This window comes from Strongylocentrotus purpuratus, unplaced genomic scaffold, assembly GCF_000002235.5.
Source record: "Strongylocentrotus purpuratus isolate Spur 01 unplaced genomic scaffold, Spur_5.0 spur5_scaffold_21, whole genome shotgun sequence".
Classification (NCBI taxonomy): Eukaryota; Metazoa; Echinodermata; class Echinoidea; order Camarodonta; family Strongylocentrotidae; genus Strongylocentrotus; species Strongylocentrotus purpuratus.
The window spans coordinates 7,153,245-7,177,361 of NW_022145607.1; the positions used below are offsets into that span (position 1 = coordinate 7,153,245).

Here is a 24,117-nt window from a genome sequence, read left to right on the forward strand (position 1 = left end):
TGTAGTCGATAGGTGTAACAACACCTGTGCCATCTTATTTTGCTCAAAACCTTTTCGTTAAAAAGTTATGCTATTTTAATCACGATGGAGTTGCTTTTTTGTAAGCTTTTATTGTTTTGACTTCACCCCCACTTTGGCACAATTCGCTTTTTACATTCTCGAAAATAATGCGCAGTGTTCATCCAAGCGTAAACACATACCACACAAAAATGATACCGAAGATGCGGGAGAAGTTACTCTTTCAAAGTATGTATAATAATAATTTGGGGTTCATAAATTGGTTTTCTTTTTAATGACAATTTTCTAAGTGTTTATTATTTTTTTTTAATCACTCAGTAGAAGGGTGACAGTGACAGTTCTCAAATTATGACTCTAAATCTGTAAAGTTTTGACATGAACCTGCAACCAAGAGATGAACATGTAGTCAGGCAGCTGGATGACTAATGTGTTTAATGCTGTGACTTTTTGGCCAATCTAGATGCGAGGGTAAGCACTGGTTTCTCCAAGCTGGTTCCATCTTTAATGCCAAGGAGGAAATTCTGGATGAAAGAGATCGTCTTTTGAAGTCGTGGTATATAGGCCAGATTGAAGACGTAGAATGTTGCTATGTAGCAGCTAAGTGCAGTATGAATTTGGTCTGTATTGCAGATTGACATCTCCTCGGCTACAACTTCAAAGCAAGTTGATTCAGAGACTTCTTTGTTGTTCATTTTGATGAACACAGAGTTTGGGTTTGGGGTCTCATCATCCTGGAAATGGGGGGGGGGGGGGACCAAAAAAAAAATCATTATAAAGTGCATGATGTCAAAGTTTCTTTAGTTATCTTGAGAAAGGTAGCAATTTCAACCCAGATAAATGAATGACCCCTCTTTTTTTTGTTGAAAAATTTGGTTTGGATATTGGTTGCATTTTTGGAAACAGGCAAATATTTTATGATTCTCTCTCTGTTGGTTTATTTATTGGTTGCGAAAATTAACTAATAAATCCCACTTTAGAGTTCAATTGGTTGAACAAACAGCCTCTTACATGAAATATTGGCTTGGAGTCTGGGTTGCAAATTTGGATCTTCTCAAATTTGGCTATCACGTAGTAATCAAAAGTTTCAGCTGGAAACCTGTACCCAAGTCAAATATAAGAACCCCTGGGATTACAAGTGCCCATAGTGTGAATGATCACTGCAATTTAGCTAGAAGATGTTTACCTTGAAAGTCCACATGTCTTTCGGGTCTTCTTTCAACAAGGTCGGCAATTTTACCGCGGCATATTCCAGACCATCTGTAATATGAAACATTGATTTAACATGAATTATTATTATTAATGTAAATCAGTCCGGTATTCATTCCAAGAAGCACCTGTGCATGTGATGACCAAATTAGGCAGCACATGGTTGCATGATCAATAACAAGCCTACAAACTTGAGAAAAAAAAACCGATTGGCAAATGGATATTTAAAGCCCTAATTTTGTGACGTTACTTACGAGCTGCTCCCCCATTCGCTGTTTACGTAATTTCCATAAATTTCTATTTTTTTGTGGTTCTTGATAAGGGAATATATTAATTTCGTAGGGGCATGTATATTAACATATGTTTGATGATAGGCCTATTTAGACCTAGCATATGTGAAATAATTAGCATTTTCCTTAAAAATAAGGCAATTGGATGTTATAGATGTTTAAGGTTTTTATATTGTGACATAACTTGCAAGCCGCTCTTCCTTATAATGGGGGAGCAGCTCGTCACTTGCGAGCTGCTCCCCATTATATGGAAGAGCAGCTCGCAAGTGACGTCACAAAATTAAGGCTTTAAACATCCATAACTTTGTTATTCTTTGGTGAATTTTCTTAAAACCTTCGCTCATATTTGTCTTTTATTTTTCTGCTTTTTTAAAAACCAATTTAATTCCATGATGAACTTGTTATGGGGCAGACAGGACAGAGTGGGAATTGCCCATTTATACATGCATTGCAATGCAATTGCTGCCCGACAAAACAATGTCGGACCATCCTCCATGCATTCACAGAGCCTTCGCTCATATTTGTCTTTTATTTTTCTGCTTTTTTAAAAACCAATTTAATTCCATGATGAACTTGTTATGGGGCAGACAGGACAGAGTGGGAATTGCCCATGTATACATGCATTGCAATGCAATTGTTGCCCGACAAAACAATGGCGGACCATCCTCCATGCATTCACAGAGCCTTTACGCATGCGTCAATTGGGACTGCGCACTCTAGTTTTTTTAATATGTCTCTATCATTGTCTATGTGAAAATGTAACCTTTTTTTGGGTGATTTCATGAAACAACAAAATTTCCGAAATTTGTTGTCAAAAACGCCCCTTTTTTGTAACCTTACACACAAGCATGGTTACCCAAAAGATTAATTAGTGAAGGACTGGGGAACAAAGTTGGTATTAGAAAGGACTTAATGCTTGGTAGGACAGAGGGGTCCAGAGAAGAGGAAGACAGTGAACAAAGTGGATCCATGACCTATCAACAGTACAGGAAAGAATATGGCTACTTTCAGGACGGTTTCCCAAAACAGACTTGACAAACTGGAGGAGAGTTGTGAATTTCATTGAAATCATCCGAGTCAAAATAACACTAATCAAAAGCACTATGTAAAGAGTACACCTAAAAGTTGTGCACCTGAAAACGTATAAATTTGAGTCCAGTGGGATCAAGTTATAAAACATCAAGTACATGGATCTACAGTTTTATCTAAACATGCACTTGCCTTTGTTTTCATCCTTCCAAGTTGCTGCCAGGTGCACTTCACCTTTGCTAACCTTGCTCCCCTTCAAGCACTCTCTGATAAGCCTTGGGCATATTTAGCTAGCCCTTTTTCCAGGAGCTCCACCACCCCTGCTCCTCCATGAATTCTTTGAAATTCTGCAAGAAGCTGAAACAAAAAAACAAAACAAGTCTAGATCTAATTTTCCACCTTAACATTATGCCGTTTGCACATACGAGTATACATAACAACTAAAACTAAAATCTGTACTCTAGATAAGTTAGACAGACAACCTTTGAACTGTGACGCCTACCATTATTAATATGAAGTTATCATCATAGACTTTTAGACTTTTTGCTCCACAGAGCCCAATGCAAATTACACACAATTGTGCACTCTGTGTGTGTTAAAGGCAAAGCTAAAGTTACGCACTCTAGGCCTAGATCTAGATCTAGGCCTAGATCTATTTAAAGTTTGATTTAACACTTCTAGTTATTTGTTTTCTTCCAAATTTTCGTGATTAATTATAAAATTGTATGATATAGATTAATAAAATTCTACCTTTTGACACCTTGCTTCTGCTTTTAGCCGTAAAACAAAGGGATTTTGAAATTTGAACTAAAACCTTCTGTGTAGTCACGGCGCCTGTATTAAGTGAATGCTGATAGTTTGGGCTCCATACAATTTTGCGCGTACCGGTATGCCGCAGTGCGTGAGCTTCAAGACCGGACCCGCGTAGCTTTAGGACCCCCGACCATACCGAGCATTTCAATTTCGATCGTCACCTAAGTTAGAATTCTAGTGCAGGACCACGAATGCAAATTAAATAAAATTACACATATTCATGAATGACACTAATTCAACCTTTACAAAAATTATTATAGTGTAAATATGTAGGCTTGTCTGGTAGATTTAACTTAAAAAAGAAGACATTTACAGCTTACCTCAGCTCAGCACATTCCTCATCAATTCAAGGCGCGGCAACCTTAAATTCAGTCCATGCTATATACAGTTGGAAACCCGTTGTGCGGATACGGTAACTACCGGTATGTAAAATTAGTATTTCACCAATTAATTAGTCATCCAATTAGTCGAGTGCATGATGATTCGTCAAAAGTTGTCGTAATGATGAAGTGCATTCGTCAATCATCGCTACTAAAATTAGTCAAAGATTATCACTCGTCGTGCATTAGTATATGGTCAAAATATGATTAGTCCATTTAATGACATAATTAGTCGACAATCTCATGAAACTAGTCCAGTACCGTATTTAAAAGAAGACTAATTATTTTGATTCACTGGACTAATTTTGTCAGAAGAATGACCAACTTACGTTTTCAGTGTATGTAAAAGCCAACTAAATATTTAAGTACACATCCTTTTTACGATTCATATTAAGCAATTATGGGAGTTATGATAACTCCGAATATTGTACGACGTTTCGCCCAATTATGACTCTGTAAATACATCAAAAAGTGAAAAATGTATTGTTTTGATATTAAACGAGAAATAAATTTAAAAAAATGAACAACCGAGAGGCATAGTAAATATATTTATTGGTGGAGAGAGAGAGAGAAAGAGAGATAGAGAGAGAGAGAAAAAAAGACAGGAAGACCGAGAGAAAAGGAGAAAGAGAGAAAAGAGAAACATATAGAGAGAGAGGGAGAGAGAAGAAGAGAGAGAGAGACAGAAACAGAGAGAGAGAGACAGAAAAACGAAAGGGCGGGGAAGATACATGAACATGTAGGGGATGATACAAAAAGAAAGGTTGCGTTTATAACTTCCTTTTTTTTTTTATATATGTGTTAGGTTCAAACCACTTTTGTCCTACGAAACATGGTTGCGAGGAGTTGTGAATGCAGCTTCATTTGCTATCACGTTTTACATCATTACATTTTACGGCAAATGTGAAAAACCGTGCACGAATCCTTCGGCAGAGGTATAAACGAGGTATACCGTCAGACAGTATTTCAAAATTGTGCACCATATTATTGTTTCAAAACACTGATTTGTCTTCGCACTCGAGATTTAAATAGATACCGGGGGAGGGAGAGAGAGAAAGAGAGAGAGATAAAAAGAAAGATAAATGAGGAGAAAAAGAGATGGCAGTTTTATGAGGACGGGGTTGTGATTGTGACTAGTGCAGTCGAGAAAAGGAGATTAGTGTACTGTGACCTGTATGAGAGAAGTTAAACACGCGTATTCTTTTCTTGTCTCTTTGTTGTTAAAATAACTAAGTCGGTCTAATTAATATGCGCATATCTCATCAAATCAAAATCGAACATGATACATCAATGAAACCTATGTATATCAGACAGGTATGGGATTTTTTTTTTTTTTTAAGAAAAAACATTATGAATATTCATCAAATATGCAAATTAGGTAATTTCAGCTAATTATATATATATAGGAAAGTCAAACTGTTCATTTTGTTGGCATTTTTTAAAATCATATATTTATAGATCATATTTACACCAAATATTAACATTAAATTCCAAATGTTTTTGCAATGCCAATAAAATATGGCGATGGAAATTACTTGGATCACTGTTACAGCTTTTCCCTCATATGTTTCACAAATTATTCAGAAAAATCGAATAAATAATAGGAATTTGCAGACTTTCAGCTACATCACAGTATAGTTGTTTTTTTTTAAATGTCAGATTTGAAGATTTATGACGATTTTCCGAGAAACTATTCAATTCAACAGGCCATAACATTCCACAGGGACTGAATTTTAGAGAAAAACTAAGTTTGGTGACCTTAGTACAATTGTGGCTACCTTGAGTGTAAATAACAAATTGATTCAATGAGTGAAACACATGAGAATATTGCATTTTTTAGGGGAGTTTTATACATTGAGGTGCATTTTCACCAGGCAGAATAACAGTCAATGGGCAATCAGCGGGCCATGTCACATATGGCTGAAAAGACAATATTCTAATTAATAATTTAACATATTTCCCACATGTCTATAACAATGAAACTAAGGTATGCTTGAAATATATGTGAAATAAAAAAATAAAATATTGTTCAGTTTAAAAAAAAAAAAAAAAAATTACGAGAATTTTCTACCAACTGACTGCTGTTGTGTGTGTGTATGTGCATGGGGCAGACTGTGTGCACAGGCAGTGTGGTCACCCTACTCATAGTACGTGTTGATTGGTCCCATTTTATCCTGTGGTATGGAATCGCAAATATCATTTGGCTGCCCGAATGTTTTTTTTAAAGAAAATGACGGTAATCACGCAACATTTAACAGGTTTAATGTTCAGTTTTACAGCAATATAGTTAAGGTTTTAAGAAAAGAAAATGGTCTGAATTGAAACGACAGAACCCAAACGATCCACACTAGTATGTTTAAACTTGACACCATGGGAGGTGGTCCAATGTTTTTTTCAAGAATAGTATCAAGTGATTCTATATCGGCCCTTTTAAAACAGATTAATTTACCCAAAAATGGAATCCACAATTTTGGGTTATCATCATTTTATAGGCCTATGTAACTATAAAAGAAGAAAGGAAACAAGTTACAAATGAATAGATGAAATTTCATGAATACTACAATTAACATATATCATTTTATGTTAATATTCATTGCAAAATGTAATCGTATACGGCGAAGATAGCACAGTAATGCACTTGGTGTGGGGGGGGGGGGGGATTGGAAAGCCACTGTTTAATGATATCACCTGTGTCTCATAATCACTGTTCTTCATTTTGTAGTGTTGAATCTTAAAGCAAAGGTATTCTGACGCAATCGAATAAACAAACAAAAATAAAGAAATAAAGAAAAAAATAGGAAAGAATGAAAGAAAAAAAATATATATATAATAAATAAATACACAAATACAATTTAGGTGGCGCCACCAACGACCGTAATTGAAATTCTGAAAAGCAACCTCAAAATATTGCTATATATGAGTGGAATAATCACTATCAATACTTCAGATCTCCAGCAACGGAGGGGCAATGGGGAGGGTGTGGGACCTATCATTTTTTTCATGCGGCATCCCCCCTTCCCCTCCCTGTTTTTCTGTCCGTCTGTCTCTATGTCTGTCTCTCTCTATCTATCTCTCTTTCTTTGCCTCTCTCTCTCTCTCTCTCTCTCTCTATCTTTCATTCCCTCTCCCTCCCTCTCTCTCTCTCTCTCTCTCTCTCTCCCTCTTTCGCCATTGCCATAGGATGATGAGGGAGAGTGAGTGCAAATGATTACTTAGGTTTGCCGTTATAAAGTGCCCGTAGTTTGATGTATGTCGTTAATTAGCAAGGGCCTAATCAAATTATATATGTATCATAATTGTATACTGTTGGGCAAACCAATGCATGGAAGTCACTGAATATGTTGTTCCGAAATATTTGGTGTAGACCATGAATTCATGTGTATATTATGAAACCTTTTTGAACAATCTCTCTGCTTGTAAGTATCGGCTTGCATGGTGATGTAGATATACAGTAGGCTTGCGGGTACAACAGTCCTTTTCAGGACTACACACCCTCAAGAAAGATTATCGAGAGATTATCGATCCTCCCTCTCTCTCTCTCTCTCTCATGGTGCACTCGCAAGCCTACTGTAAATCTGAAATGTGTTTAGGATAACATCGTATTTATTTCACAATTTCAACCTTCAATCTGACAATCTTTAAAAAAGGAGGCGCAATCATTGATGGTTGTGGAGATTCTGAAATGGAATCGTAAATAACAGGTTCTTAGCTCTCAACTAGCTTCACCCGAGCTATCAATTGTTTTGGTTTTGCTTCGATTGTTAAGGCCTTTCTTCGGTTGTCAAGGACATATTATTTCTTTCTCCCTTATTGGTATCTACTTTTGCATCATGCGAAGGAATTTGGTGTTTTATTCGAACTATTCTCTTAACTATTTGACTTTTATGATCTGCATACAACCTTCTCGGTCTCGTCCACTCCTTCGTTCCTTTTCTTTTGTCCCTTCATTTCACCTTATATTTTTGTGTAAAAACACCGACAAAAAAAAACTAAACAAAACAAAGCTTCAAGTGAGTGTTTAATTTAAAAAGAAAAATCCGTCATCATCTCTTTCCTTTCTTTCTATTCCCTATATTTTTTATTCTGCAACTCTTTTAAATGCACAAACGCGGCTTTTTCTGATGAAAGGATGTATATCAAAAGCCTTTTCATTATTAAAGGGTACCACAAGTTGTCACCTAACAATCGCTCACCATGAAAACTTATAGAGAACATAATTATGATGACATTATTAATCGAATAATCAAATAATTCAGTATACCCATGCGAAATGGCAAGCGCAGTTAGTCATACCGAAACGTTTAAGTTATTTGGGGTAAGTTGCTGTGCAGATTGCGCTGTACAGATTGTATACATGTTTTACAACAGCAATATTTAACCACTAAGCGAAAGGCTGAAAATGACGTCAATTGTTGGTATCAAATTGCAAATTAAATAAATGAATAGAAAATATTCGACCACGTAAGCGCTGAGAAAAACATGATGGTATTAATATTTCAGTTTTTTTCTGCCTGTTTTGCATAATCGTAAAAGAAAATGACGTTTCAACTTCCGTTAACTTTAAACACGTACAATGACTCTGTTTGTTCAATTACGTTGGCAGGTCATTCCTGGGGGCCCGGGGCCCGGGGCCCGGGGGTGCTAAGGAGACACACGCACGCCAATTATTTAAGTGGGGAAAGTTGAATCTCCCCTCGATCCCCTCACAAAGAAGAAAAATACACGAAACTATTAAATGCGAATACAATAATGTATGATAAGGTTTCTCTTTGCTCATTTGTTTTAATTAACAAAATCAAAAATGGAACACTCCAAAGTACATTAAAGGGATCCGGTAACTTTGTTTCAGATTCTGAAGAAAAAAATTCCTGGCTTTAGCTCATGATGCAATGATAATTATAAACCTTTAGGCCAGTCAGGAACCCCATGACTTTTACAAGCCGATCGCCTGTCTGATTATCAAGATATTTATGATCGGAATTACAAAAATTTTCAAAACCGTTTGCCAAACGGTTTTCATAACACTACAGTCTATTGGGGAAAACGAGTATGGTAAAACCGGTCACTCGAAGATTTTTACTTTTTTGAGGCACTTCTTGTTCATTTTGAAGCGCAATTTGTTAGGGCTTCAATATTACACCATATCAGAGACACTAATAACACGTAGGGCCGTGTATCTCAGATTTAACATTGTTAAACGATCCCTTAATAGACTTAGTGTTTCTTAATACTGTATAAAACACAGTCTACAATAGCAATGACGAAACTAAGGAAGCATATATTTCCATGTATCAAAGGGAAGCCAATGTGTTCTCTTAACCCTAACACAAAGAGCGATCTTTCTGTACTTGCTCCATAAGAAGAAAACAAGTTTCACCACCTCAAACCGGAAATTCCCACTTGGTCGCTAGACTCCATTATAGCCTAATCATGTACATATATATGATAGCCTACATAATTATCAGCAGTGTATAGTGGGACTGTAGAACATTCCTTCTCCATGACATTGTAATCTCGATTGGCATATGATATTTTTCGTCAAGCAAGGGGGAGGACAAATCTTTTCTACCCCTTTCACAAGACCATATATCTATGCAAAAGAGGGGGCACCTTTTCCCCCTCCCCCTTACGTATAAAGGAAAACAACTTAGGCCTACGCGTGAATACTAACTTGTTTTAGCTCCTTCGAGTAGTTCACTAAAATGTAATATATTCCCACATCTGTTTAATGTTGCAGTGAAGAGAAACTCGGCTAAAAGAGCACGGACTCTTATCAAAAGCAAATATTTTTTGAAATACAAACAACAAACAAACTACACGACAACATCACCAACTACAAAACTCTAAATCTTTGTATCATAAATTATTTTTTCAATCTTCCCCTAATCGTTTATGTCATATAGCTATAAATTTATCAGTGTATATAAGATGATAGGATATATTTTCACAATGCAGTGCATGCATATAAGCAGTTGAGTCAGCTGTCATGAGCTACATTACAACTTGTACAGTTAGATGAAATTATTTCGTTTTGCTTTCAACTCTTTTCGTTTCTTTCAATATAACAAATGCATGCTTTGATGATAAACAAATGGTTTGCAGGAATAAATTTATTCCAATAAACAGAGCTTTTGTAGATAATACGAATAATTTATTTACAATATACGGTTTTGTTCGTATTGATTTATTAATCGGAAAATATGACGTTCGTGTTGCGCTGTTTTTACAATTGAATTGGCTTTTTGGCTGTTATATTTTATTCCACCTACATTCGCCTTTTTATCTTAATTTTGATTTTATCTTCTTTCATATAAAGAGGCATTTTGTGTTTTGATAGTTATTGTACAGGTTCTTATTTGTTTGAAGAAAGAAATATTAGTCTGTTTTTTTGAATTTTGTTTGAACTTGAATAAACATATAAGAGTCGATTAATATGCTAAAAAAAAATTCTCAAATAAAAAATATATCATATTCTTACTAATGCACATTTTTTGATAAAGATATTTTCTTCGTATTTCATCTCATTCTTAAAATTATGTCTAACTCTTTGTTAATAAATGAGTACATAAATGTTTGCGTGAACAATTTTCGTCGACATTTTTTTAAAGTCTTTTGTTCGCCGTAATAGTTATTCCTTTGTAAAACATTTATTCGTATGTTTTTAACACGATTGCAAAGATTTAAAACTAGACATGTAATACTTGTTAGAACGGGTATAGGTGGGCTGTTCCAATTAAAATTTGAGAGAAAATAGAGCAAAAGTAAGCGAGATACTGCTAAAAACAATGTCATTTAGATTCATGGATGTGAACATAATTCACCTTCCTGAGGCATAACATGCAAATTAAGAAGTTTCTGACGTGTAGCCTTTAATCGAAATATTTACTATGATGCCGTTCTCAAAATGAAAAATTATGAAAACTAAACTTGTAGAGAATTTTCTTAGCTACAACATATTTTTTGAAGAAATTCGATCAAGATTTACAGAGATACAAATGATTTTCCATAAATATGTGTCATAACATGCAAATTCGTATTTGAGTTCGAAGGCCATTATGATGATGTCAGAATATTTTTAATGGCCAAATGAGACATGCAATCATATCTACGTTTCATATCATATCAAAATATGAAAAAGAAATTGGCCGGGGAACAGGTGCATCCCAAAAAGCTATAATGGATTTTGTATAAGCATGTTTTTGCCCATATATGCTATGGATTACATGAGCATTACATTACATGTCGCGCGCACGGACATTTTGAACGGACGCTCATTCTGTTATTAATAGTCATAAAAACATAAACATGGTATCAAATTGTTTGTAAACGAAATGTGGAATATCATGACAGAAAGAAAATGACGATTCTATGTTAAAAATAAAAAATAATAGAGGCAATTTTAACGAAAATATAAGGAGGTCTGTATTACTTAAAACCCTCCTGAAAATTGGTGAGGCTTAATCTGAGGCAATGTCAGTAGAGCCTGCGTCACCTTTGTGAAATGGCCAATCATGACAACACCACATTACGTAATCAGAACATGATTTCTTTATCATATAAACACATTTCAAATAACAGAAGTTGCCAGAAGAAAAGAAAATCTAGAGGTATCAATGATGCTTTAACTTCAATAACAACGAAAAAGCACAGTCTGGAAAACATTCCGACTGGGCTGAAGGGACGATATCAACGATCGCGAGTGCTACTGACGCCGGGGGCAGCGAATATTTTGTGTTCGTACCCCCCCCCCCCCCCCACTCAGTGTTATTTAGGGAACGCATATGCTCGTTCCCTGTTTTTGAAAGCACCCCCTATCTGAGGACTGCAAACATTTCCGAACCCCCCTTCCGCGGGCTTTTTGCGGGCTTTTCCTGCCTTGGAGACCCCCCTAAATCATGAAAAATGCTCAATGTACCCCCTAAATTCGAAATAATTTCTCAGGAGTCCAAAGAGTCCAGGAGTCCAAATCTCCGGGTGAAAAGTTAATACACCCCTTTTTTTACAATTCTCGGGCCGGACTTTATCGCACGAAAAGTACCCCTTTACCGGACATTTTAGTAACACGCATGGGGTCATTCCGACCCCGGAATGGGGTAGGGGGGCCGGGATTCGTACCTGCCGATATACTGCCTATGGCGGGCGGAACGTGCCATATTCATGAGAGCTATACAACTATACATCCATTCGATGGATGTACAACCAATATAAACTGTACAACTATACAGGCGCGTACAATTTGAAGATCACGCCGAAAACAACTCAGCCGGCCGCTGAATAAGCGGGGGGGGGGGGGGGGGAGGGGGAGGGGGGAGGGGGTGCAAGAGGACAATTTTTTTGGGAAGAAGGTCTCAAAATTTGAAAAATTGGCCGATCGATTTTTTTTTTTTTTTTAGGGGGGGGGGGGATTAAGGTCAGCTTTTTTGGGTCACCCTATACCAATTGTTTTTATTTTTTAAACCAAATGGAGGGGTGTGTTCCTCCAAAACACACACCCCCCCCCCCCCCCCCCCCCCCCCCCCCCCCCCCCCCCCCCCCCCCTGCGTACGCGCCTGCAATTATACGGCTATGCATCCATCGAACGCATGTATAGTTTCCAGCGTGCGGGCCGAAGTGCCATAACTATACGACTATACAACTATACAGCCATCAAATTGAAGTATAGATTTAACCAATCAGAACGCAGGAAATGTACGTGTTTACACAATTGTATTGTTGTAAACAAGTAAAGTCTAGTTGTAAACACGTATAGTCTAGTTGTAAACAAGTATGGCCAGGCCTGCGCGACCGGGGAATCTCTGATCATGGGCTTTAACTACTGCACGTGCGGTAGTGGTTTATTTCTGTTAAATTGTAATAATGGTATGTCAAATACATTATGCTTTAATCGATTAAACTTGTTGACTGCATAGCTATAAACGTCATATTTGTATTTCAGTTTTTCTTTCATAGTTTTGGCAACGATTGGTGATGGGGCAGCCTTGTTCTTGGATTTGGTCCGAGAGGTCATATCGTCTGTAATGAAAGATAACAAGAAAGACTGAAGAAATACATTTCCTGGTGGTTTTTTAACAAACATCTGGCATAATTGGAAAAATGATACTGAATACCTTACAGTCATTATGTTAAGAACAGTCGTGCTTAAAATAAGCTTCGTTATGGGGTTCAGTTAAAATCTTTTTCTCTGTGCTTTATGATTAATCATTTAGAAGTGGCATGAAAAGAGCAGAGACTATTTCATAATTTTCACTAAATTATGTCCTTTGATAATGACATCAATTGACATTTTAATAAAGCAAAACAGCACACACGTGAACGGCCAATAATGTGACTGCCAAATTTGTACTTATTATACATTATTTCGATATTATGGAATAAATCTGACATATTTATTTGTTCTTATCTCGCCAATATTGAGCCCATCTAGAACCGGTCGGCCAACCACTCCTATTAAATCAATGTCTCTGGTATAAATTAGGAAAACACGCCCTCTTCGGCTTGCAGCAAGTAGGAGGTGATCGCGTTGCGTTGGTGGAGATTGTAATTTAATCGACCAGAATCTGGGCAAGTATACAATATCCCTCAAAAATATTCTTCCTCAGCTGAAAAACATGAAAATAGCATGGCGGACGACATTTAAATCGTATTTCAGGTATACCTGGAAACTGTTTACTACACAGGCTAAATAATTTTATCATCGTTTGTAGCTGTACCATATTCAGTAATTTTAGAACTATTAAAACATAATATTTTCCAAGGCAACGTAATCATGAATTTCCTTCTAGTTATCATGCACAATTAATCAACGTAACAATTCATTATCAAAAGTACATATTGGTATTGTCTTTCTCTTCTAGTAAATCCGTACAAAAGTAATTATTAACTAGACATCTAATACTTGTTTGGAACAAGTATAGGTGGGCTGGTCAACTAAAATTTGAGACAAAATAGAGCAAAAATAAGCGACATACTGCTTACAAATTCTTAAAAAACAATATCATGTAGATTCATAACGTGAACTAAATTCACCTTCTATAGGCATAACACGCAAATTATGAAGTTTTTGACATGAGGCCTTTAATCAAAATTTTTACTATGATGACGTAATCAAAATGAAAAATGGTTATTACTGCGCTTGTAGAGAATGGTCTTAGCTACAACATATCGAAATTTTGAAGAAAATTGATCAATATTTACAGAGATACAATCAATTTTACATAAATATGCTGACGTCATAATATGCAAATTCGTATTTTGAGTTCCAAGGCCATTGTGATGATGTCACGATACACTTAATGGCCAAATGAGACATGGAATCATATTTCCGACTCATACTCTATCTAAATATGAAAAAAATTGAGGATCCCGGTGCATTCCAAAGGGCTATAATGGATTTTGTATAAGCATGTTTTTGCCCATATATGCTATGTATTAAAAGAGCTCGCGCGCACTGACATTTATCTTGAATTTACGCTCATCTTGTTAATAATGGTCATAAAGAGATAAACATGGTATCAATTTCCTTGAAAAAATATGAGAAATATCATGAAAGAAAAAAAAAATGGCGACTCTATGTTTTGTAATGGTGTTACGCGCGAAAACGCGCGCGCATGCTTGTACGCGCGATTTTTTATAAAATGCTTAAAATAACCTGAAACGTATGCAAAATAAATTTGAGACGATTTTGAGCATTTTGAAATTTTGCGCGCGCACTGACGCGCGGACGTACGCGCATGCGCGCGTTTTTTAACCTGAAATTGACCGGACTGATATTGACCTTGATCTTGATAAATATGAATGAGAAATAACCTTTGGTTATAAAGATATGATCAAGAGTTTATTTTCAGAAAATTTCACAAAATGGCGCCCAAATGACGTCATCAGTCAAGGTCAAGGTTAAAAACCTTACCTTGCTTTGTTCATATGCCTATACATATGTGTGCCAAATTTCAAGATATTTTGTTGAACCATTTCAAAGTTATATTGTTAACAAAAAAGTGGTTCAAAATAAGAAAAATAAATAATAAAGAATAATAAATAAAGGCAATTTTAACAAAAATATAAGGTGGTCTGTATTAGATACAGCCCACCTGATTATTAATCCTTTAACTATTTGACGCTAGTTTTGCCCTCGAAATCCGCCTACTTCCAGCATGATAGAGCGCAGTGGTATGTAATAATTCCTCAATGTTATTGTTGCAATTAAGGTACAATGGCGCCATCTCCAGAGCAAATTGCCATTTACTCACGCCCGTTTCTTTCAAGCTTTCTTGAATTAAAGCTTTACCTTTTCGGCTCTATGAAGTCAAATAATTATAATTGCTGAGACTAGAATATTTAGTTGGAAATGCAAGAAATCTAACAAATGTACATGTAGTAATGCACACAAATGGAATGGGAAAATATTTAGTTGTTTGCACAACTATTGATATCTAGGAGATCAAATAACTAAAGTTTGGGAATATCCAGAAGAGAGGAGGGTTTGCGAAGCGGAAACAGATTTCTCTGGCCTGATATACGCAAAATAGAATATCGAAACAAAGCTCAAACTGCATCGGAAGAATATGGCCTATACATATTATCTATAATATATTTGCTTTTTAGTCTGTACATGCTAGTATTGTCCACCATGACACTAGAGTTATGTCATTGACATGATAATAATTGTTATATCGATCATCGGATTAAATGTCATGCGAGTGATATCATAAATTAAAATATTTAAACTAATAAGACCTCCATATTAATATAAAATTAGAAAATCTTAATTTTGAATTATCATAGAAGTTAGATATGCGGAGTAAGATGGACATAATTATAAATACAAATAAAGCTTGTCGAGGGGACATAAATCCTCCTGATTTAACGTGTCCAAAGAAGTCTCAAGCACACAAATATGATACACATCGTGGAGTTATATTAACTTTACGAGACCATAGTGGCTTTAGTAGTCAATGTGACAAAACTATTACACACCTATATTGTTCTGTCACTTTTAAATAGTATTCAGTGTTTGGTGAATTTAAGGCATTTTCAACAAATCTTGAATTCGCTGGCATTACCTCGTGCTTATAGATAACAGCAATTCATCATTATTTTAAAACTTCATTGTCAAAGCATGAGTAGAAGTAAAGGTATATAAAATGATAATATAGGAATAGATTGCAAGTGATTTTTGCGGAGCATTTGTTTGTACACTTTTTAGATTTATAAAAATGAGCACTAGAAAAAAGTTTAACCCCAATTACAACTGTGACAAACAAGAATAACTATCGCTGTAGAGAAATTCCCTGTGTTCACGTCTAGTTGTTTTCTCCGCCCCCATCATTACATTCAAAACGGTACAAACATACGAAATATTATTTTAACTTCACTCCCGAAATAAAAGAATAAGTATTTACAAATTAAAAAACGGGTGAATCGCGTGCAGGTGTTGTTTGCCCTGTGTTTTTTTTATGCCTTTACGAGGATGGTAAAATGAGCAAATAAAGATATGACAAATTGTACAATTACAGTTCAGTGTGAGATTTATTACTATTCAATTAGTTCCTGTCACTGAGTGCCAATAGACAAGCACCATCAAATATTATTTGAACTAAAACTGCCAAAGTATAAGTATGCAAGATGATAAATAGGAATATGACGTGCAAACAATATTTGCAAAGTGGGTGTATGTATCATAACACGTATAATAAAAAAGCAATTGATGAATCCGTCATGATCTCCGATTGTTTGCAAAAACAGGTACGTAAATTTATCATATCTTTCACCTCAAGTAATAAAACAAAAATCATCTCAACACTAAACATTATGGAATAAGTAGCGTTTTTATTGCCAGTTTAGTTCCTCTCTATTTCATTTCTCTTTGCCCACTTTGAGATTTAAAACGAATTTATCAAATGATAGGAGTTTCCATCGGAAACAAATCACTTTAAAGGCATCGTTTAACAATGTTAAATCTGAGATGCACGGCCCTACTTGTTATCATTGTCTGTGATATAGTGTAATAATGAAACCCTAAAAAACATTATGCTTAATAATGATCATGAAGTGCCTCAAAAAAAGTAAAAATCTTTGAGTGACCGGTTATACCATAATCGTTTTCCCAAATGGACTATGATGTTATGAAAACCGTTAATGAAACGCAAAATTTGATTTCGATTTCTAATCATAAATATCTTGATAATCAGACAGGCGAACGGCTTGTAAAAGTCATGGGGTTCCTGAATGACCTGAATGTGAATAGTTATCATTGCCTGAATCCAACGATCAGGGACAACAGTATGAATACTGATGAGGCTACCCTGGATAAACAAGACGTATTTTTATTATTATTATTGCAGCATGAGCTAAATCCAGGATTTTGTTTCAGAATCTGAGACAAAGTTACCCGAATCTTCTTCTTCTTCTGTACATGTCGACAGACTTGTTAGTCCATATAAAGACACGGAAACGAAGCACATTCAGGGGGAGGCGTGAATATATTTACAATCTGCTTTCTTCGAATATAGAAGATTAATAATGGTCCAAATAAACAGGTAAACAATTAAAAAACAGCTTTAAACATCACATGCAAATCATACAAAGAAATGAGATGTACTACTATATGTATATGTATTTACCTATAGATCGGTCAGAATTTGATGCTATATCTCGTGAATATATAAACATAAACTTAAAGCTTATCTGCCGTAGTTTACAGGAGGGATTAGACTTCCCTGCAAGGTCACTGGACAGGCGGTTATCTAATCAACTCAGCTCTCAGTTAACATAAGAAAAAGAGGATCATGGGGGACCAATGGTCACCGATTAGGCATTGTTTGTTATATAGAGGACGCAAGTAGCTACAAGTAGTGCAGTGGGCCTTTAAATAAGAAGTACACCAACAAAAAAGGTTAGGGATATTATAGTGTGATAAAATAATTTGCCAAATTTGAAGGCACATATTTTATGTTCGTCTTGGCGCCGTGACTCGTTGCACAACGCCTTGAAGCCAATGCATCATGAAATTTACTGTGATATTCTGTTTACTTTGTTTGAAACAAATACAGTCGTTAACAATAAAAAGATGAGTACCCAATGCATGTAATGTCGGCAACCTATAGTTATGTATAATAAAAAACACTCTGATTTTCTCGGTTTTGCAGAATGACATGATGGCGTGTTTATAAGTAAATAAAACGCCCCTCATTAAATGATAATAAATCATAAACCGTTAATAGTGGGAGCAGTTAGGGATATTTTGGTGCAGATTCTTCTAAAAGCACCGAATGCGGCCCAGAGGTAGCTTATACCAAACTATTATGATTTCTGCCGGACTCCAAGAAAGGCGCCCTCTGGGACCGCCATATTGGGCAAATTCAAAATAGCCGCCATCTGTAAACGTTGAAGGTCAAGCATAGTTTCAAAAGGAAAAGGGCTAGTATGATAATAGTTAACATATTTATGGGGTTTGGGGTCAGAGAATTTGATTATAATGTTCTTTCATTATTATTTTTTTTTCAATTCAATTCAATCCTGGTTTTATTGTAAATAAAAATATACTGAATAAAAAGTCCGGAGACTCATACAATTCAGTTTACAAATTATAAATACATACAAGAATAAAGAAATCAATACTTTTAGCAATCTTTTTTATATTCATTACTGATTCTAATGAACTAAACAACTAATTTCAAACAATCTTGAAATAATACATGTTCTAATTATGCAGTTATAACGTTCAAATAGTAAAATATGTTGTTACCCTTTTCTAAATGTATGCAATTTTGTAATACACTTTCAAAATAATAAGTAGTCTTTTTTTTAAACCTAGTTGACATTTCTTTTAGAAATATATTTCGATATACCGGTAGATGATTTTCCGAGAGATATGATAATAAAAAATATACAATTTATGTTTACTTACAGAGTATAGTCCTATCATTATACAGGTACTATGAAATATGATTTATTCTGATTAATTGGCATGACAAGAAATTAATAAATTACATCTTGGTCTCATATGGTCATAATATTGAGTAAAAATATCTATAGATTTGAATTCAGGATTCGTGTGAAGTGGGGAATGGGAGACTGCCTGTAACGCTCTGTTCTCATTTTGGGGGTATTGAGCTGGAGAGACGTGTAGAGAGTGCGTTGTGAGATAGTTTGTCTAGTTTCAGGTAAGAGATGGCGGTGGCGGTCTGAGATCAGCAGGGATTTAGCAAACTTTTCGCAAAGAACAGAGCGTCGTTCAGACAGTCTGACAACACTCAGCGACTGCAGAAGCTGAGCATAAGACATTGTGTCAGGAAATGTACCAGTGATGATACCCAATGCTCTCCTCTGCTGCCGCTCAATGCTGTTTACTTGGACGACAGTTAAACTAGATGACCAAACAGGTACACCAAATTCAAGACACGGACGAATGTACATCACGTATATCAATACCAAGTCCTGAGTGTTGACACCGTTCCTTTTAAGTTTACTCAGTACACTAGTTTGCGTGATGCGTTTTTGACGATGGTTTTGATGTGTAGATCCCATTTAAGATTATCTTGGATTGTTATACCAAGTAATTTCATATAAAATACCACTTCAAGCTGATTACCATTGATCTCCAAATGGGGGGGGGGGGGGGCAGGCAGTGCATTACGCAAGAATGAGATCAGCATGGTTTTGCACTTCGTTGGATTGGGCCTCATGTCGTTTATTTCACACCAATCAACAAGATAAATTTGAGGTCTCCTTGGGTCTGTCATTCTGGTTATATTGGTCAAATTCAACAAAATGGCCGCCATCTGCTGCTTTTCATGTAAAATGACAATTATGATGCATGTATTTTGAAATTACATAATAAACCATTATTGAACTGAATTGAATTGAATCTGAGATACATGTCAAGTGTAGTTACGAAAGGAAATGGTCTAGTATGATAGCTTTTTTTTAATTGATGGGGTTTTCGGGGTCAGCAAATCTGATTATAATGTTCTTTCATCGGTTTGGGGTCTCTTTGGGGCTGTCATACTGGTCATATTGGTCAAATCCAAACTGGCCGCCAACTGATAGTTACAGGTCAATAGTAGTTCCAAAGGAAAAGGGTTAGTATGATAAAAGTTAATACATTTATGGGGTTTTAGGTGTTAGAGAAGCTGATTATAATGTCCTTTCGTCGATTTGAATTATCCTTGGGGCTGTCATACTGGTCATATTGGTCAAATCCAAAATGGCCGCCATCTGTGTTACAGGTCAAGTGTAGTTGCAAAAGGAAATGGGCTAGTTTGTCCATCTCGACCTGTTCTCGTTCAATTTGCCCTTTTATCATCTCCCTCTTTCTACATGTAGACTTATTGAATCAAAGGATCACAACATATTATCGATGTGGTGTTGAAATAATCTGTTTTAATTTATACGAAAATTACTTGAACGTGGCATAGTCAAAAATATTGATGGATCTCTTGGTGACACCTCCGTTGACCTCCAGTCCGCGAGACTGAAGGCCGAATATATTTAGCCTTGTCGTAGAATATTTACTTTTCTGACGGTTCATGATGGAAAAGAAAAACGTTTGGAAAAAACTGTAAATGAAGGTCTTTTGAACATTTGAATTTTACTTAAAAGTATACTTTGTCCCAATCGCAGACCAAAAAATAATACGGTTAAATTCCGTCGGCATTTGAAAGATATTACTAATTGAGAACTTCCTTTTAAACGGAAGGGCTTGAAAATGTCTCTTAGTGTGAAAAAAACGACAATTAGTTGGCGAATCTACTGTAGTGATTGCAATCACTAAAGCTGCGCAAAGAATTAATCAGTTTAATTTTGGCCATTACAAGAACTAGGTTATTGATGTAGACAAATGCTCATGTACCCCCTTTACAGCTCAGTTTACGTACTTGTTATTACCAAAGAAATAAAGAAGTCAGGCAGTCACTCAATAGCGTCTGACAGTAAAGTCTAGAAGGTAAACAGGTTTCCTTGCACAATTTGAACATTAGGACACTGCTTACGTTTACATTTCCCGTGACATGTTAATAATTCCTGCAAAGTTCTACAGAATTTGATGTTGACTGCAAACCTTACTCGGTCTCTCAGCCCTTCACTTTAACTGGGTTTTGACCCCTGATCATCCGACAAATGATATATTCTCCTTGTTTCCGGTATTGGCATTAGTTATTGTTGCAGACGTACCTCGAAACCAAATCAAGTTCATACAAGTTTGTGAAAGTAGATTTACTAGAATGGGATTCGGGTCACTCACCACCGCAATTCCCACAGATTAATGATTGCCAATAAAACGCTTTTTGTATTAATTGACGTGAACTTGTCTTTATTTATTTATCAGAGATCGTTAAGATCATCTTCGGGGTGTTGAAACAATCACAAATTATTTTGAGTTCTGGTAAAGATGAAACAAATAACTTGTGAGCTTTCTCATTCTTTTAAAGTCATTTCCTTTAGGGATGGGGACATCATGGAATAAATGTCCCCCGGAAGAGAGATAAATCTCTTCAAATGCCGTCTTATTCGAATTATGATAACAAATAAGTTCAGCTGTTTGACATTTTGACACAACATGAATTTTGAGTCCGATATACACCTTTTTATATGCATTGAATCCAACTTGCAAAACTGAGTCAATTCTTTGATCTTTGCGATTATTTCTAACCCCCAGTATATATCACATCTATCAACATTTCTCAGGTGCTTTCTGACACTTTTTTTTACAATGTAATCTCATGAGCAAAACTCTACTTTATCTTGAATACATGTAACAATCTTTAACGGTTTTTAGTTGTCTGTCAATGGCGCAATGTGTAATGGACTACCTATACCTTCTTTGTCTTTACCCTGAGCCAAATTATTAAAAATATATATATTAAAAAACATCAACAACACAATATCCCTAAAACGAATTAAACAAAACTAAATTATTTTGATGTATTCTTTGACTGTAAAACTTTCCTCAAAGATACTATGACCCTTTTGTAGCTAACATCAAATTTTGTAGAACTTAGCAGGAATGATGAATATGTCATATATGTCCTATCTGTGAAATTAAAACGTTATCAGTGCTAGTATTCAAATGATGCAAGGAAATTCGTTTACCTTCTAGACTTCACTGCCAGACACTATTGAGTGCCTGACTGACATGTTTTTGTCTTGGTAATAATATATAAAATGAACTGTTTGGCATTTGCCTACAATCTACATCAATGACCCACTACTTGTGATGTCAAAAAACTTAACTGATTGAATCTTTGTGCAGCACAAAACGTATGACAATTCGGTACAAGGGTGTGTAAATCGGAGTATTACTTAGGTGATTGCAATCAATTATGTCGATTTGACAACTAGTGGGTTGTTTCCCCACAAAAAGCCATTTTCAAACCGTTTTGGCTTGAGGGAAGTTCTGAATAACTATTGTCTTTCAAATGCCTTCGGGATGTAACCTTTTTTACCCTGCAAATGGGACATAGTACCTTTAACAGGTAAAAATGACATTTAATTTATAGGTAACCTTATATAGGTTGATTAAAATATGTGGAGAAAAGATATACGCGATGTTTACGCAGGCTTTTTATTAATTTATTTACAGCACAAAATTTAATCTTATGTACCTGATAATTTTGCAATAGAAACTTCATCTTTTTAAACTAAAATTAGCAGTTAAGTGTGTTGGGGCCCCTTGTGTTATGAACAAGAAAGAAAAAGATATTTTTTATTTAATCGTTAAAATGATACTGTGAAAATAATGCAAGATTAAACAATCAAGTTTTTATTCCCTTCTCAAAAAAGTAAAGAATATAATGTTTGACCTAAAAGGGCACTGCAGAAATGAAAAAAAGAAAAATATCACGAGGCCACATTTAGTGTCAGAAGAATACTCATTGTCATCATTCTTTTGCCTGAGTAAACATTTTTCATCTTTCTCATTTAAGACGTGATGCTTCTATCGAAGTGATTTTTAAAATAAATTATATATTCTACGTCCAGTACTTTTAATCAGATCAGGTTCAATATCTTGTAATATTCTCATATTACAAAATTCAATATAACTACAATAAGATTAAAACGATTCGTTTCCAATTCCAGCCTCTCGTGTAGAGTGAGGCAAGTTTATTGAATGAGAGACAAATGTGAGCTAATCGGAGGTGATAAGATAGAAGATAGAAATGGTTTATTAAAAAGATCATCGCAGCCAATGGCTGAATCCATTTCACAAAGATACGATACAATTGAAATTCAAATAGCAATAACACAAAATATGACATAAATCAAAAATCAAACATATGGACATTTAATGAAAATTCATTGATCAAATTCAAATTGTTGTTTAAAAAGAAAAAGAAAGGGAGAAGTGTGGGAGAGGGAGGGTTGGAGTAATGAGAAAGAGAGAGAAAGAGAGAAAGTGAGAAAGAAAGAGAGAGAGAAGGAGAGAGAGAGAGAGAAGGGGCAAGAGGAAGGGGGACGAAAGAGAGAGACAGAGAGAGAGAGAAAGGGAAAAAAAGGGGAAAGAGATAGACAAAGGGGTCCTTATCATTACAGATGAGAAGAGATGACAGGAAAAATCCAGAAATGCAGATAATTGAGATAGAAACTATCCAAAGTCATTCACAAAGTGCAATCATGGACTGTGAAATTCTAAAAATACAACTTACATTGCTATTACGTTTTATTAAGAAGATTGATAAAGTAAGAAAGAGAGCTGTACTGGAAGTGTTTTGTTTTACATTGGTATTGTTAAAGCGTTGATTGAGATCTTAAAGAATAAGTGCTTTGTTGTCTAAAGCCCCCAACACACCAAACTAGTTCTCACTATGTTCTGGAAAATGTTGCCAAACGGACTCAAACTGTGCTCGAACGGAGTTGGACGAAGTATTGATTGTTTACGATCTGTTTAAGGATTTCATAGACGGAATCCGACTGGCTAGTGCGGGAGAGTCTCTAGAATTTTGAGCCTGTTCAAATCCCCCCCCCCCCCGTCCTGAAATAAGACGGAGTGACAACGTACTTAAAACGAGGAGGACGTACTACAAACGGAATAATTGCCGTACTATGAACGGAATTGTCGTACTTCGATCCTACAAGGAACGTGTTACAACGTGATGTGGTCGAGAATCAATTAGCAGCAGCTAAGGCCCCATCACATCAAACTAGTTCTCTCTACGTTCCGGAACCGTCCTTAAAAAACGGGTAATGGGCGGGGTAGAATGTGTAAACATTATCTATAATACGATCCTAGATCGTTTATAAACAGTCCTCAATATGTCCATCCCGTCTATACCCCGTCCAATGTCAGTTTATATCAAGTTCAGATCGGGTAAATTTGCTATTCCCAAGCAGTCCAAGCCCGTCCGTAATCAATTTAAACCAGTTCTTAACTAGTTGTACCTCGTTCC

General features: G+C 35.8%; 1 long non-coding RNA gene across 1 annotated transcript; it reads right to left on the reverse strand.

Annotated features, from left to right (window-relative positions):
- Window positions 1-443: 443 nt before the first annotated feature.
- On the reverse strand, window positions 444-2,800 carry LOC105447030. Its single transcript, XR_004065971.1, has 3 exons — window positions 2,736-2,800; window positions 1,202-1,275; window positions 444-749 (listed from the first exon to the last, which is right to left on the reverse strand). It is a non-coding gene; the product is annotated as an uncharacterized LOC105447030 (long non-coding RNA).
- Window positions 2,801-24,117: the final 21,317 nt, after the last annotated feature.